The following is a 13,834-nucleotide window of genomic DNA, read 5'->3' as shown; positions in this document are numbered from 1 at the left end:
CAAATTCTATGGATGAAATCTCAACTCTTGGATTATGGTTACCGATTTCAACGCACTATCCACTGTGACACTCAAAGTGCTATTTCAATTTCACACAATCCAATTCAACACTCCATGACGAAGCACATTGACATCAGGTACCATTTTATTAAAGATCACGTTTTAAATGGTAACACTGAACTTATTTTTTGTTCCTTCTGACGATGAGATTGCTGACGTCTCTACTAAGGCATTAGAAGAAACCAAATTTAATTGTTTTTTATGAACAAAATGGGTATGATGATGCCAGATCCTCAGTTCTTTCAAGAGACATGTTCTCTTTGATGAAAGTACTTGAAAGAAAATTGGTTCCGATCTTGAATTTTATTTTTGAAACTACTTTCTTTTGAATTACACAGGATCATTTTACTTGTCTTTATTTCTAATTACCTCGTGAGTTTTTAAGCTGTTCATTTCATCCGAAACATTTATTGTGACAAGTCCACATAATCATCCTGATCTACAACTCGGAATTCAATTCATAATGGCATCCCGGAATTCCACTGCGGAAATGTATTACTCTCTGTACTTCGGAATCTCTCAAAATTGACTCCGGAAGTTTGCTTAACTCTTGTTTCAGAATGTTTCACAATTTTTTTCTGAAATCTCTTCAAAACCATTTTTTTAAATCATTATTTTGGAATAATGCTCCGGGATCACAATCAATCCTTTGCTCAAGAACATAAAAAATTTTCACTTCGGAACCTAAAATCTTTTCACTCCGGAATCTTCAGATCTTCAATAAAAATTTCACTCCAGACCTTCTCACTTCGAATTAATTCCTATTCGAATTTCTCTCAAAAGACGGTATTTCAGAACTCACCACTTTACCTTCCGGATCTTCATTTTTCCGGACTCACACATCCTGAATACCAATGGGTTATAAGATGAAACATTGGCAACGGTTACTTTTTAAGGATCCTTATCCTATCTACCTTGACTCTTGTGTCACGATTGCACGTCTCCTAAAAGGAACCATCGAATCGCCGTTTAGGTTTTCCACTTCCAGCTAGAATCCACTCAACCTTTCCCTTCCCAAGTCTCCTCAACCCCCAAAAGTGGTTATTCATTTAATGCAACCCGTGTTGCATTCGGACCCTTATCATTACTTTTTTTTAACCCGAACGATTTCCCTTACCTATAAATATCCATTCAAAACCCATTTTACCTCTTTACGCTCTTAAAATCCCCAAACTCACAAATTCTCTCACTGTTCTTCAAGCCCTTATCTCCTGCAACAATGGCGTCTCCACAAAAACCCACTCAAATTGCCTCAACCCCAAAGAAATCCATTGCAAGAAAGAAATCTACCAACGGTTCCAAGGGTTCATCATCATCTGCCGCTCCAGAACCGCTTCTAAGAGACATCACTCAACTCTTTTCCCTAAATCTCATGGATTACGATGAATCCATCAGGGTAATGATAGAGTTTATCGCAAATCACCCCATCTCCGTTCCCCTCACTAAAACCCCTGAACCTCCACTATCACTTCATCATCTCCATCGTGCCTTTACAAGTATCAAACTCGAAGACGGTAAACTAGAGACTACAATTATCGGTGACAGAACTGTTCCAATCTACAAATCGACCTTTCTTAAGGTGATCGGTGTGAAAGCAAACCCAACGGGTTTCAAGGTCCAAGAACTAACGACCGAAGAGTTTCAGACGTTTTTGACCTACATCGGGTATAATCAAGATTACAAGGCTAACGACTTCAAGAAATCCGCCATCTCCGGACTCTTAACCGTGCTAATGCACTTCATCTTCAGAGGGTTGTCCGGAAACCATGGAGGAACCGATACGCTAAGCAAAGACTGGCTCAACGTCGTCTACAACATCTACTTGGGATGGGACAATGTAGTGGATCTTCCGAAAGTTCTATGGCAAGATTTTGAAAATTTGCCATCAAAAGAAAGGAGAATGAGATTTCGAGCCCTAGGTTCTGGGCACTGACACTCCAACAAATCTTCAAAGAACTTCATGAACCACTTCCAGTTAACACCATTCCTCTGGAGGTCTGTGTCACTTTTAAAGTTGTTAAGTCTTATCACATTTCAGGCCAATCTTCTTTTGGTCCGGTCAGACGAATTTCGGACCACATGTTGGAGGCTGATTGAGAAAACCTAATTTTTAGGGTGTTGCACCCTATTTAAAGGCCTTAAGTCCCTTGGTTGGCCTCCTTACCAGCCTCCTCTGTCAAAAAAAAACCTAATGGCGTGTATCACCTTCTCTTATGAGTGTGTCTGAGCTTGTAGAGGGTCTTGAGTGTTGATCTTTTTGTGCTCTTTTGAAGAATCTTTGAAGTTGGAGGTGTAAAGTGTCACACCCCCAAACCAAGGATGACGGAAACATCCGGGGGTGGCGGACTTCATGTGTAGTATCATAACAACAAGTATAATAGTGTTCAAAGTAAATACAACCATCATAAATATAATTGAAAAGTTACAATGTAGCATGTGTTCACATATTTCAAAATCAATTACATTATGATGACAAAATGAAATGCTTAATGTCTGAGCGTCCCATCCTCAAAAGCTGTTGTTTATCTGGTTCACTGAATTCCTGAGAATACAAGTAGTTTCGAAAAAGTGTCAACAATTAAGTTGGTGAGTTCATAAGCTTTTGAAGGTGATGCTAAAATCATTTTGTTTGTAAAAGTGATGTTTTTTCAAGAAAAATCCAATATTTCCCTTATAAAATGCATTGTAGTCTTAAAAGTCAAGACCGAAATGTACAAGTATTTTTCCATACTTAAAGTAATTTATGCAAGTTTAAATCGACATAAACTGTGACAACCCGATATTTCAACTCTTTGTAATGACCAAAATGGGTCAAGTATTGTAACCACTTTTGAGTAATAAAATTTACTTTCATAATAAAATGTACAAATAGTTCTATTTAATTTCCTTCTTTGTTTAAATGTCTTTGAACCATGATCGTACGTGAAAAGAACACCCAAATCCGATTTCATATAGCGAAGTTATGATTTTTCCAAGTTCGGCTTAGCAACAGACAGCTAAAAACACGAATCGGAGATCGAGCGACTTTTGGCCGGAATGACCTAAACGAGAATCGAAGGTCTCGACAATGGTATTCCAGCGGTAAAAAGGTATTCCAGCGGTAAAAAGTCTGGCAAAAACCGACATCAGATAAAGAAGTTATGAATTTTTCAAAGAAATTCCTTAAACACGATGAGTTTATAATAAATAATAAAAAAAATTTCGGAATTTGCCGACGGAGTCTAAACGAATGTTGTAGAGCGTAGTCTCACCTACGCGTGGATATAAAGACCATCAAAAACGGAGTTCGTATGAAGAAGATATGAATTTTTGAAGTTTATTAAATAAATTATATATTTATTTAATTCAAAATTCGGACCTTATCCGAAGAGGAGTCAGCGTCCTCATCCGGGTACGCGCTGCGTACCCCTGTACGCCCAGCATACCCGAGAGACTTGGCCTCTGATCGTCCACGTCGCCCTATCTGAGGCATCCGACCCGTCCGACCCGTCCGACCCGCTGTCTCGTCCGACCCGCCGTCCCATCCGACCCGTCTCCCCAGCAACCCGTCCCATCCGAGCCGCGTACCCAGCAACCCGTCCCATCCGAAGCCGAGGCAGTCGAGGCTTCGGTCATGCATGACGTACGCGTACGCGCTGCGTACGAGCGTACGCCCCGCGTACCGAGGCGGTTCAGCCTTCCTATAAATAGAATGCGAGGGCTTCCGAGAAAAGGGCTCATTTCTCTCCTCTCTCTCACAATCTTGCCTCGTTTTCCGTGCCCGTTCAAACCCGAAGCTCTGGTCTTTTTGCTCAAGTCCCGAGGGTCGATTTTACTCCCGAGATTCCCGAGAATCCCGAGGAAAATCCATTTCTCGAGACGAAACTCTGCCCGGTTTTCCACCTCGCTATCCCCAAAACTTTCAGGTGAGTTTCATACCCCTTAATCAACCTTTTTAAATATTCTAAATGCTTTTATATGCTTTCAAGGGGGGGGATTACAAGAATAACACACGAGTATTATCGTGTGTTACATAAAGAAACTCTTTTATATGCTGTTATATATCCAAATCACATGCGATTTATAAACCTTTAAGGAACTTTTATATATACATAATATATGTTAAAATAGCATTCTATCTTTTGAAATATAAATTCGTTGTAATGCATGTATAAACTAAACTTTTCTTAGATTATTCTTGTCTATCTTAGACTCTACACCAAAAATCTATGCTTTCATAAACAAGTGATTCCTTTTCCAGGTATTTCTAAACAAACAAGACACACTTTTAGAAAACTATAATAGGTATAGTTTTACGAACAAATTTCTAACTCTTATGTACTAGAAACAAGTAGATCTGTTTTTATACCACGGTTTTGTGAGACACTAACTTCATGTACGTTCGAGTACACATTTCAAGTCCTATATTATATACCAGAATCCCTTGGAGGGGGAGCATGGTGTTTGTGTATAGATCTATACGGGCTTGACAACCCGCGCCCTGACTGTTAGCTGCAGTCCACCGTTTGGGATGACAAACGTCATAACATTCCAACGCCTGAAGAACGTTGTGTATAGGCATTCCGAGTCAATAGTATGGTTATAAAATTCACAAGGGGTATTAAAAATGCATTGATTTACAAGGTTTTCAAACTCATTGATTATTTTACACTTACATACATTTTGGAAACAAACATTGGTCTTGAGTGAAGGCTACTTTTACACTAGTAGAAAATATAGGATTTTCTAAACACAAACAAACAAAGATAAAACATTTCATTTCATTCAAACATTGTCACTTAAATACTTATGAAATTCACCAGCTTAAATGCTGATCTACTCTTTCAAAATTACTTGTATGTCCCAGAAAATCAGTAATTTCAGGTATTCCTTTCGCTTTTGATGAAGGGATGCTGCGGCGCCAGTTTAATCTCGTATTTTTGACATCATATTGTAATTGAGTTTTGAACATGTAACTTTTGACAAATGTAAACTTTCAATTATATATATGATGGTTGTATTTCTTTCTTTACTATGTATTCATTTGTTACGTTACCACATGAAGTCATCCGCCCCCGAACGTTTCCGCCGTTCAGGTTTGGGGGTGTGACAGATTGGTATCAGAGCAATGTTTATAGTGAACTAAGTATATCGAACCACATAAGATATACAAACTATAAATGCTTAAGGGACTAATACTCTCTGACAAAACAAATTTTCTTTTTACGCTTAAGCAGTTTTGCGTTCAACTTAAATTGATAGTTCATTTAAGTACAATTACATGCATACTACAAACTACTTTCATGTTATACAACTATACAAGTATTTAGACAAGTTGACACTACGATTGAGACTCGATATATGTAATCAGATTTTGGACAAATATAGCGTGATCAACTATATTTGCCCGAGATTGGACCAACGTATATCGAGGAATGATCGTAGTAAGCAACAAGTCAAAACTTACCAAACCACTACAAGAATCAAACACAAGAATTTAAATACTATAGGAGTATTTGCTATCTAAACTAGTTTAACTTACATGTTTTGCATGTTCCGACTTTATTCAATTCTTATAACCCTATTTCTTGTACAGTCAAATGGCTGGATTTCACCACCCTGGCGACCCCTACTTTCCCAACCAAGGCAACGGAGGATGGATCGAAGATGATCCCGAAGAGGACGAGGAACCCATAGAAGTGGGTGATGACTCTGGTACCGACTCAGAGCCGGAAGTTATCGATCCACCACCCATTCAACCTCCCGTCTTCATAAGGAACTTTCAAGGACCGACTCCCGTCTGGGGAAGTCACCTCCACCATTGGAGCCAACAGCAAAACCTACGCCCTCCCTACGGCATGTGCCGGGACTTCTATGATGTCCGCGGCGGAGGTTCAGCTGATCGAGCACTCCCAGTAATGGTGGGTAAGTTAGCCAATCATTCCTATCAGTCTGGAGTTCAAGCTAGTCGACTCCGGGATGTCAACGTGGAAGTGCAGGTTCACACTTCTGACATCCGTAGGCTGGACAAGATGCAATACAATGCTCAACTCCAAACCGAAGCATTTCAAGCGCGAATGATTGCAGCCCTCGTTGAACTGAGGGAACAACAAGCCGCTTTTGATAGGCGTCTAATGGAGTCAAAGCAATCAGATACGGAGTCAAGCTCCAAGCGCAACCTTCGACGCAAGTAGTGCTTGTCAAGGACTCAAATTTTGTTATAGCTTAGGACCTCGGCTAAAAGTCTTTAAATTTCTCGAACTTTGTAATCAGGAGACCCTTATAGGGGTCAAATTTTCATGATCATTGTAACAACTTTTATATTAATATAAGTGGCACTATTACTACTATGTTAAGTATTTCGTTCAAACCTTGAATGGTCTTTGTGAAACCAAATACTTGTTTCATACCTTCAGTCTTACAAATAACTTTCATTCTTCTCTTTTAAGGCTCATACTATCATCTGTTGTTGAACTATAGCGATTTAGTTCATGAGACACATACATTTTCTATTCTATGAAATTCTTATCCTTGTCTTTTCAAACTATAGTTGAAGGATGCCTCCGCATAGAAACCCAAGGCGAAACAACGGTGAAGAAGCACCTGTACCACCACCTCCACCACCCCAATTTGATGCTGTAATGTTTCAAGCAGCAGTCACCGTAGCGGTGGCAGCTGCCATGTCACAGATCAATAACTCGAGTACTAATGGCTCGGGATCTGGCACACACCTATCCAACCATGGCGAGAGTCATGGACCACCTCGAGAATGCACCTATAAGGACTTCACTAATGCCAAGCCCCGGATGTTTTATGGAACTGGTGGTGTGATGGCCCTGAGGCAGTGGATTGAAAGGACGGAGGCAGTCTTTGAAATCTGTTCTTGTCCCGAGCACAGCAAGGTCAAATTTGCAACTTTCACCCTTCTTGATAAAGCTTTAACTTGGTGGAATGGCCATGTTAAAGTACTTACCCTAATCGTGGCAAACTCCATAAGCTGGGAGAGCTTGAAGGCCATGATGATGAGAGAATATTGCCCACGGGGAGAGATTCAAAAGCTTGAACACAAGCTATGGACTCTCGGAATGGTTGGCACCGACATCGCTACTTATACCAACAGATTCTGTGAGCTGGCAATCCTTTGTCCAGATATGATTGCTCCCGAGAGCAAGAAAATAGAAAGGTACATCTGGGGACTGACGCCCCAAATGCGATCAAGCGTGTTAGCTTCTAAACCTGACACCTTTGAAAGTGCTAAGGAACTGGCACAATCTCTGATTGACTACAGAGGTCATCAGAACTCAACCACTTCTGCACCAGCACCGCAGAAAGGAAACAACAACAACAACAACTACAACAACAACAACAACAACAACAACAACAACAACAACAACAATGGCAGAAAGAGAGTGTGGAATAAAGGGAAGGGTGGGTCTTCCCAAGAATCCGCAAAGAAACAACTGGTTTCAGTAAACGCTGCCACTGTACCTACTACAGCCCCTACAAATACCTACCCAACAAAGCCTTATATAGGTAACCTCCCAAAATGCACCAAATGCAACTACCACCACCATGGACCTTGTTGAGAAATGTAGTGCGCCAACTGCAGCAGGAAAGGACACACAGCCCGTTTCTGCAAGGAACCCGCAAAGCCGATCACTCAAGTTCCTGGTGCGGGTGTAGGGCAGGCTTGCTACGGTTGTGGCGAGGTGGGCCACTACAAGAGGAACTGTCCTAAGGCAGCAGGCACCGGAGGTGTGGGACGAGTTTTGGCAATAGGCCACGACGAAGCTGTAGCTGACCCAACTATAGTTACTGGTACGTTCCTTCTCGATAATTCATACGCATGCATATTATTCAATAGTGGAGCGGAGAGAAGCTTCGTGAGTCAAAACTTTATTCATTTACTTAAACCTAAACCTAGCAAGTTAGAAAAATCATTCACTGTAGAGATGGCCAATGGAAAAACCGAAAACACAAATTGCATATACATGGGCTGTACGTTAACATTAGACGGCCATTCTTTCCCAATCAATCTCATGCCGGTTCAAATTAAAAGTTTCGACGTCATAGTCGGCATGGATTGGTTGAGTCTTCTTCGCGCCGACATCATGTGCTTTGAGAAAGCAATCCGTCTTAATCTTCCTAACAACGAAACACTAGTTATCTACGGCGACAAATCTAGTACAAACCTTCGCATCATTTCGTGCATCCAAGCTCGAAAGTGCTTGCGGAAGGATTGTCGAGCATTCCTAGCGCACATCGTTGATACAAGCCAAGAACTGAAGGACATCAAGAGCATCTCGGTAGTACGCGACTTTCCCGATATCTTTCCAGAAGAACTACCAGGATTACCACCGCAACGCCAAGTCGAGTTCAGAATCGGCTTAGTTCCAGGAGCTACCCCAGTAGCGAAGTCGCCTTACCGTCTCGCACCAGCAGAGATGCAGGAACTTTCCAGTCAACTTAATGAACTCCTTCACAAAGGATTCATAAGACCAAGTTTCTCACCTTGGGGAGCACCGGTCTTGTTTGTAAAGAAGAAAGACGGATCGTTCCGTATGTGCATCGACTACAGAGAACTGAACAAACTTACTGTCAAGAACCGCTATCCTCTACCCCGTATCGACGACCTATTCGATCAACTTCAAGGAGCGAACTACTTCTCCAAAATAGATCTACGATCCGGATATCACCAATTACGAGTTCTAGAGGGGGACATTCCAAAGACAGCTTTCCGAACTCGTTATGGACACTACGAATTCGTGGTGATGCCGTTCGGATTAACCAATGCACCAGCAGTATTTATGGACCTAATGAATAGGGTATGCCGCCCTTACTTGGATCAGTTTGTCATCGTCTTTATTGATGATATACTTATCTACTCTCGAAGTGAGGAAGAGCATAGTCAGCACCTACGAAAAGTCCTAGAAACACTGTGAACGGAGAAACTCTATGCGAAGTTCTCTAAATGCGAATTTTGGATTCGAAGAGTCGAATTTTTAGGTCACGTAGTTAGCGAGAAAGGTATACACGTGGACCCCTCCAAAATTAAGGCCATCGAGAACTGGTCGGCACCAAAGACACCTACAGAAATTCGTCAATTTCTAGGTCTAGCTGGCTACTATCGCAGATTCATAAAGAACTTTTCGAGCATTGCGAAACCTCTTACTACATTAACCCAGAAAGGTGTGGCCTTTGACTGGGAAGCGAAACAAGAGAAGGCATTCCAAACACTAAAGCAGGCCTTGTGCACCGCACCGATACTATCCCTCCCCGAAGGGATAGAAGACTTCGTAGTGTATTGCGATGCGTCAAATCAAGGACTTGGTTGTGTTCTTATGCAGAGAGGGAAGGTTATCGCTTATGCCTCCCGACAGCTTAAGACACACGAAGTGAACTATACGACACACGATCTCGAGTTAGGAGCAGTGGTATTTGCTCTAAAGATCTGGAGGCACTACTTATACGGAACAAAGAGTACTATTTTCACCGATCACAAGAGCCTTCAACACATTTTCGATCAGAAGGAACTCAACATGCGACAACGACGATGGGTTGAGTTACTAAATGACTACGAATGCGAAATTCATTATCATCCTGGCAAGGCCAACGTAGTAGCTGACGCCCTCAGTCGAAAGGAATCCACTGGTCGGAGGGTCAAATCTCTGACCATGACTATCCATTCCCACTTATCCACACAAATTAAGGAGGCACAAATGGAAGCTTTGCAACCTGAAAATGTGGCGGGTGAATCCCTGCGAGGAATGGAGAAGAATCTAGAAGTCAAGGGTGGCGGAGCCTACTATCTCATGGACCGAATCTGGACCCCGAAACATGGTGTTTTCAGAAACGTAGTCATGACCGAGGCTCACAACTCAAGATATTCCGTTCACCCGGGTTCAGATAAAATGTATCTGGATCTTAAGAAACTGTACTGGTGGCCTAACATGAAAGCAGAAATTGCTACCTTCGTGAGTAAATGTCTTACTTGCGCTAAGGTTAAGGTCGAGTATCAGAAACCGTCAGGATTACTACAACAACCAGAGATACCAGAATGGAAATGGGAGCGGATTACTATGGACTTCATAACCAAGTTACCCAAGACGACAAGTGGACTCGATACTATATGGGTCATTGTCGACAGATTGACCAAATCCGCGCATTTCCTACCCATCAAGGAGACTGACAAAATGGAGAAGCTTACAAGAACTTACTTAAGGGAAGTAGTGCGACTGCATGGTGTTCCGATATCCATTATCTCCGATCGAGATAGTAGATTCACTTCAAGATTCTGGCAGTCACTACAAAATTCCCTGGGAACTAGGCTAGACATGAGTACAGCCTACCACCCACAAACAGACGAACAAAGTGAGAGGACAATACAAACTTTAGAAGATATCCTGAGAGCCTGTGTGATTGACTTTGGAAAGGCATGGGATATTCATTTACCCTTTGTCGAATTTTCATACAACAATAGTTATCATACAAGCATAAAGGCTGCTCCGTTTGAAGCCCTCTATGGTCGAAAGTGCAGATCCCCTCTGTGCTGGACTGAAGTTGGCGATACCTAGTTAGCTAGAGGAAGAGTTCCTGAAAGCACTCTCACCGGTCCGGAAATCATACGGGAAACGACAGAGAAGATCATTCAGATTCGTGAACGATTGAAAGCCTCTAGAGACCGACAGAAAAGCTACGCTGACCAAAGGAGGAAACCTTTGGAATTCCAGGTAGGAGACCACGTCTTATTAAAGGTCTCACCGTGGAAGGGCTTAATACGCTTTGGAAAGCGTGGGAAACTAAATCCAAGATACATAGGGCCTTTCGAGATTCTTGCCAGAATCGGCCCTGTGGCTTACAAGCTTAACCTACCGCGCGAACTTAGTAACATCCATCCAACCTTCCACGTCTCAAACTTGAAAAAGTGTCTGTCCGACGAGACTCTTGTTATTCCACTCGACGAGATCGAGATCAACGAGAGCCTTAACTTTGTGGAAGAACCAGTAGAAATCATGGACCGAGAGGTCAAACAAACAAAACAAAGTCGCATACCCATCGTGAAGGTTCGCTGGAACGCCAAGCGGGGACCCGAATTCACATGGAAACGCGAAGATCAAATGAAACAAAAGTACCCTCATCTCTTTCATGTTCACTAGTATCTTTACTACTTTAAATTTCAGGACGAAATTCTCTCTAACGGGGGGATGATGTGACAACCCGATATTTCAACTCTTTGTAATGACCAAAATGGGTCAAGTATTGTAACCACTTTTGAGTAATAAAATTTACTTTCATAATAAAATGTACAAATAGTTCTATTTAATTTCCTTCTTTGTTTAAATGTCTTTGAACCATGATCGTACGTGAAAAGAACACCCAAATCCGATTTCATATAGCGAAGTTATGATTTTTCCAAGTTCGGCTTAGCAACAGACAGCTAAAAACACGAATCGGAGATCGAGCGACTTTTGGCCGGAATGACCTAAACGAGAATCGAAGGTCTCGACAATGGTATTCCAGCGGTAAAAAGGTATTCCAGCGGTAAAAAGTCTGGCAAAAACCGACATCAGATAAAGAAGTTATGAATTTTTCAAAGAAATTCCTTAAACACGATGAGTTGATAATAAATAATAAAAAAATAATTTCGGAATTTGCCGACGGAGTCTAAACGAAAGTTGTAGAGCGTAGTCTCACCTACGCGTGGATATAAAGACCATCGAAAACGGAGTTCGTATGAAGAAGATATGAATTTTTGAAGTTTATTAAATAAATTATATATTTATTTAATTCAAAATTCGGACCTTATCCGAAGAGGAGTCAACGTCCTCATCCGGGTACGCGCTGCGTACCCGAGAGACTTGGCCTCTGATCGTCCACGTCGCCCTATCCGAGGCATCCGACCCGTCCGACCCGTCCGACCCGCTGTCTCGTCCGACCCGCCGTCCCATCCGACCCGTCTCCCCAGCAACCCGTCCCATCCGAGCCGCGTACCCAGCAACCCGTCTTATCCGAAGCCGAGGCAGTCGAGGCTTCGGTCATGCATGATGTACGTGTACGCGCTGCGTACGAGCGTACGCCCCGCATACCGAGGCGGTTCAGCCTTCCTATAAATAGAATGCGAGGGCTTCCGAGAAAAGGGCTCATTTCTCTCCTCTCTCTCACAATCTTGCCTCGTTTTCCGTGCCCGTTCAAACCCGAAGCTCTGGTCTTTTTGCTCAAGTCCCGAGGGTCGATTTTACTCCCGAGATTCCCGAGAATCCCGAGGAAAATCCATTTCCCGAGACGAAACTCTGCCCAGTTTTCCACCTCGCTATCCCCAAAACTTTCAGGTGAGTTTCATACCCCTTAATCAACCTTTTTAAATATTCTAAATGCTTTTATATGCTTTCAAGGGGGGATTACAAGTAAAACACACGAGTATTATCGTGTGTTACATAAAGAAACTCTTTTATATGTTGTTATATATCCAAATCACATGCGATTTATAAACCTTTAAGGAACTTTTATATATACATAATTTATGTTAAAATAGCATTCTATCTTTTGAAATATAAATTCGTTGTAATGCATGTATAAACTCAACTTTTCTTAGATTATTCTTGTCTATCTTAGACTCTACACCAAAAATCTAGGCTTTCATAAACAAGTGATTCCTTTTCCAGGTATTTCTAAACAAACAAGACACACTTTTAGAAAACTATAATAGGTATAGTTTTACGAACAAATTTCTAACTCTTATGTACTAGAAACATGAATTTCAAGAAGTTTACTTTCGTATACAAGAACAAACGTAACATTTTAACAAGTAGATCTGTTTTTATATCACGGTTTTGTGAGACACTAACTTCATGTACGTTCGAGTACACATTTCAAGTCCTGTATTATATACCAGAATCCCTTGGAGGGGGAGCATGGTGTTTGTGTATAGATCTATACGGGCTTGACAACCCGCGCCCTGACTGTTAGCTGCAGTCCACCGTTTGGGGTGACAAACGTCATAACATTCCAACGCCTGAAGAACGTTGTGTATAGGCATTCCGAGTCAATAGTATGGTTATAAAACTCACAAGGGGTATTAAAAATGCATTGATTTACAAGGTTTTCAAACTCATTGGTTATTTTACACTTACATACATTTTGGAAACAAACATTGGTCTTGAGTGAAGGCTACTTTTACACTAGTAGAAAATATAGGATTTTCTAAACACAAACAAACAAAGATAAAACATTTCATTTCATTCAAACATTGTCACTTAAATACTTATGAAATTCACCAGCTTAAATGCTGATCTACTCTTTCAAAATTACTTGTATGTCCCAGGAAATCAGTAATTTCAGGTATTCCTTTCGCTTTTGATGAAGGGATGCTGCGGCGCCAGTTTAATCTCGTATTTTTGACATCATATTGTAATTGAGTTTTGAACATGTAACTTTTGACAAATGTAAACTTTCAATTATATATATGATGGTTGTATTGCTTTCTTTACTATGTATTCATTTGTTACGTTACCACATGAAGTCATCCGCCCCCGAACGTTTCCGTCGTTCAAGTTTGGGGGTGTGACATAAACTCGTTTAATTTAGAAGTAAAACCCGTAAATCTTATGTTTTGTTAATACCCCATGTGAGTTATTATAACCATACTATGACTCAGACGGCCTCGTAATACGACGTTCTTCAGGCGTCACAAAGTTAAATGACACTTGTCACCCCAGACCTGTCAGTCTAGCTGTTGCATGCAGCTCAGGTGTGGGTTTTTCAGACCCAATATATATCTATACACAACTATCACACT

The sequence above is a fragment of the Lactuca serriola genome, chromosome 8, assembly GCF_051521515.1.
Source record: "Lactuca serriola cultivar US96UC23 chromosome 8, Lser_US96UC23_V15, whole genome shotgun sequence".
Lineage (NCBI taxonomy): Eukaryota > Viridiplantae > Streptophyta > Magnoliopsida > Asterales > Asteraceae > Lactuca > Lactuca serriola.
This window is presented reverse-complemented; position numbering follows the sequence as displayed.